Below are 3,545 nucleotides of genomic sequence, written 5' to 3'. Positions count from 1 at the left end.
ATTCCCTGTTGCTATGAGGTTTGGAGGTTGAGTCAGAGAAAAGTTGGACTTGGTTTCTGCAGAATTTGCGCGACTTATGGTCATCCAGGGACTTATTCATCACACAGACGCTTGCAAGGTTTGGAAGTAATGGTAGAAGCGAGTATTCCCTGGAGTGGAGACATAGGGAATGTATCGACACTTGGTACCAGAAATTTTACAAAGAAATTCAAGGATGTAAGTTTTCTACTAGCCTATGGCCAGCTTCTTACACATGCAGCTCTAGGAAGCATCGTTTCATTTGGATGTGTTGTATAAACAAAGAAGGCTTTGGGGTGAAAGTGTACTTGGATGAACATCATGGTAGGGTGTGGTTAAAGCCAATTAATGAAAGTTTGCAAGGTAGACTATGTAACTATAGTAACCTTGCGGAGAGTTTCGAACTCAAAGATTAAAGTCATTGAAAGAGCCTCTACTGTGGCAAATATTTGATAAGATTAAGTAGCGGATGATCATGATAAAGATCAGTCTGCAGTCAAAAAAAATGCATCCACAAATTATGTTGGCCATCTCATGCTCCCATCTTTGATTCAGTCTTTGCATGCAGAGGGCAAAACAATTGAGGATGCAATGCGTCGAGAAAAGAATGGGAGACTGAGGTAGCTCTACTGCAGCAATAAAACAGGCGGTGGAGGTATCCGATGAGTTTGGTTGATAGGACATGCCCATTGTAGGGGATGGCAGATCCGTGGGATACCACTGCTACGCATTGTTTTTCCATGAGTGTTATAGGGGTGAAGATGGTGAAGTTGAGTCGGTATGTATCCGATAGTCTTTCTCTGTTGCCAAATTTAGGGCTGCATATGCTATGAATGTTCTACTATGTTGGGAAAAGACCAATGGACGAAAGAGTCGATCAGACTATCAGTACTCTCTCAGTATACTGACTGAGCGCGTGATTGACGTGAAAAGAATAGGATCAGAGCTGGTGCAGAGGGTGGTGCCGATTACAGCAAGTGCCAGCGTTGTGGAATCCACTGGACACATTGCTAAGCTTTGTAAAAATGGAGTTGACCCAGCTTTTCGGAATGGAAGATCGGCGGGAGAGCCAGAAAATGCAGAGGAGAATGAAGCAGCAATTCAACTTGAGATTAAACGAGTTCAACATGAGGAGATTGAGCAGACATGCTGAGAGGAGATTGAAGCTGTCGGTTCAACATGAGAGTCGAAGCAGCAAATCGAGGAGAGGTGGAAGCAGTGAATTGAACATGAAGTTGAACCGATGGATCAAGAGCAGAGGGAACAGATGGATGTAGAATGGCTTCAGCTGATGAGTCTAGAGGAAGGGAACAGGTGGTAATGAGATTGCCTGCAAGTGGTAAGGCCATGATAGTGCTATACTTCGAAGAGCTCATGGCAGAAGAAAAAGCACAAGCTTTGCAGAAAAGAAGAACAAGAAAGAGGGCAAAAAGGAAGGTAGACTTACCGATAATATCACCGGTAGGGTTACCGGAGTTGGGTGGTGGCCTGGCGAGTCACACCGGAGCAAGAGAAGATTTTTATTCTGAACAACTAATTTGAATTTGTATGAACAATTTGTATTGTGGGGTTCCCTTGTATTGTTGGGGATCCCTTTGTGTTGAACAATCTGTGTCGGCCGGATGCCTTTGTGTTGAACAATTTGAATTTCTATGAACCATTTGAATTTATTGTGGTATCATTCTTTAATAATGGGAGGATCCCTATTGGGAGTCTGAACAATTTGAATTTGTTATTGGGGTTCCCCATTTATTTGGGATACCGATTGAAGCCACATTCATCATTTCTCCAGGGTTTTAGGGTTTTAGGGTTTTAGGGTTTTAGGGTTCAGTTCAAAACTAATTCAAGCCATGGTGGAACACTTCCCGTGGAGCCTTTGTTATGTTTACCTACAGCCTAGAGAAATAATGGATGGAAAAGGAAATATAGAGATATGAGATTTTATGCCAAAAGCTTCAAAACCGCCTTCCTAGTCCATGAGACTACTAGATATCGAAGATCGCAGGGCTTTCTGCTCAATACACCTCCCAAATACCCACTATGCTTGCAAGCTTTGTCCAAATGAGTCCAGATTCGTCACATAGCCTTGTATCTTTGAGTTGCAAACAATATCTAGTCGGTGCAAAATGTAATATATTGTTCAATGCTAACTACAATTTTGTCTATGCCAAAAGCTTCAATTTCCACTTAGTCCGTCTATTGTTTGGGTGCCCTGTTTTGCCGGTGTTTACTCAGTTTTCCCCGCCGCGGGCCCGCTCGTTTATTCTCGGTCCTGCTCGGTTTTTGCCCCTTCCGAGCTAAACATTTCTCACTTTTCCCCCTCACCAGTTCTACTCGAGTTTTTCACTAACTTGTACTCATTACGACTGATCTCTGATTGGTCGAGATCAGTGTATCACACGGATCTTGGTTAGTTGAAAGCTCAACGGCACGCTTGCACCGCGTTGATCATTTATGATCGGGCGGCTCATATCTCTCTCTCTACCACGATGGACGCATACGGAGACAAAAGCGGAAGCACATACCTGCCAACCACGGCGGGTCGCATATTCCGGTCGCATCCTCCTCTCTCGTATTTCCTCTCTTACTACGGCCCGGTCGGCAGCGCGCGGATCCTAACACCGTGCGTGCGCGCGTGCGCGCCCGCGAATCCTAGCCGTGCGTCGCCGAGCGGCGTGCGGCGCGCGGATCTAGCCGTGCGTGCGGCGGCGTGCGTAACGCGGCGTGCGCAGCGGATCTAACCGTGCGTGCGGCGGCGTGCGGCGGCGCGGATCTGGCCGTGCGTGCGGCGGCGTGCGGCGGCGCGCGGATCTAACCGTGCGTGCGGCGCGTGCGGAGGCGCGGATCTAACCATGCGCGCGCGTGGATCCTAAGTGCCCGGTGAGGATCACAACCGTCAGAAATAGTTGAAATGTCTCTCTCTGTCTCTCTCTGTCTCTAACCAGGTGAGGATTCTATTCTCGGATGCGTTGAATGATCGAAGAACACCAAGACGGCGGCCGATGCCGCGCAGGTGGTCATCGATGCCGCGAACATTGAAGCCACCCGCCTACAACATCAGCACGACGGCACAGACTGACCATGTGTCGGAGCCTGTTGATGTCTCACTTCGGTCTGAGGTACGGAGAATCGATGCCAAGGCCGATTGAAGCCATCGTCTACAACGTGTTGCAAAGCTGCCGATCCAACCCTCCATGAATCACGTCGCTGATGAAGTACACCAAGACAGCGACGGCTCGACAACGGTCATGGTACCCACGAATATTGAAGGCCATCGCCGATAACATCGCTTCAACGTTTGATGGCGCAGATGACCGTGTTGCTGCCATAAATTAGGATAAATTACCAGTAAATTTGTATTTTCAATTTCCAAATGGGATAAAAATTGTTCGAACTACTACCTCCGTCTCAAAAAAAGCTCTCCACGTTCTTGATGTGTCCATGTACATCCCGTATGTATGATTTGAATTCTATCCCATCTGGATTGGGAAGATATTGATATGTATTTGATCCGGAGGCTGGTACAT

This window comes from Lolium rigidum, chromosome 4 (assembly GCF_022539505.1).
Source record: "Lolium rigidum isolate FL_2022 chromosome 4, APGP_CSIRO_Lrig_0.1, whole genome shotgun sequence".
In the NCBI taxonomy this organism is placed as follows: Eukaryota; Viridiplantae; Streptophyta; class Magnoliopsida; order Poales; family Poaceae; genus Lolium; species Lolium rigidum.
The sequence above is the reverse complement of the archived record's forward strand: the minus strand, read 5'-3'. Positions refer to the sequence as shown.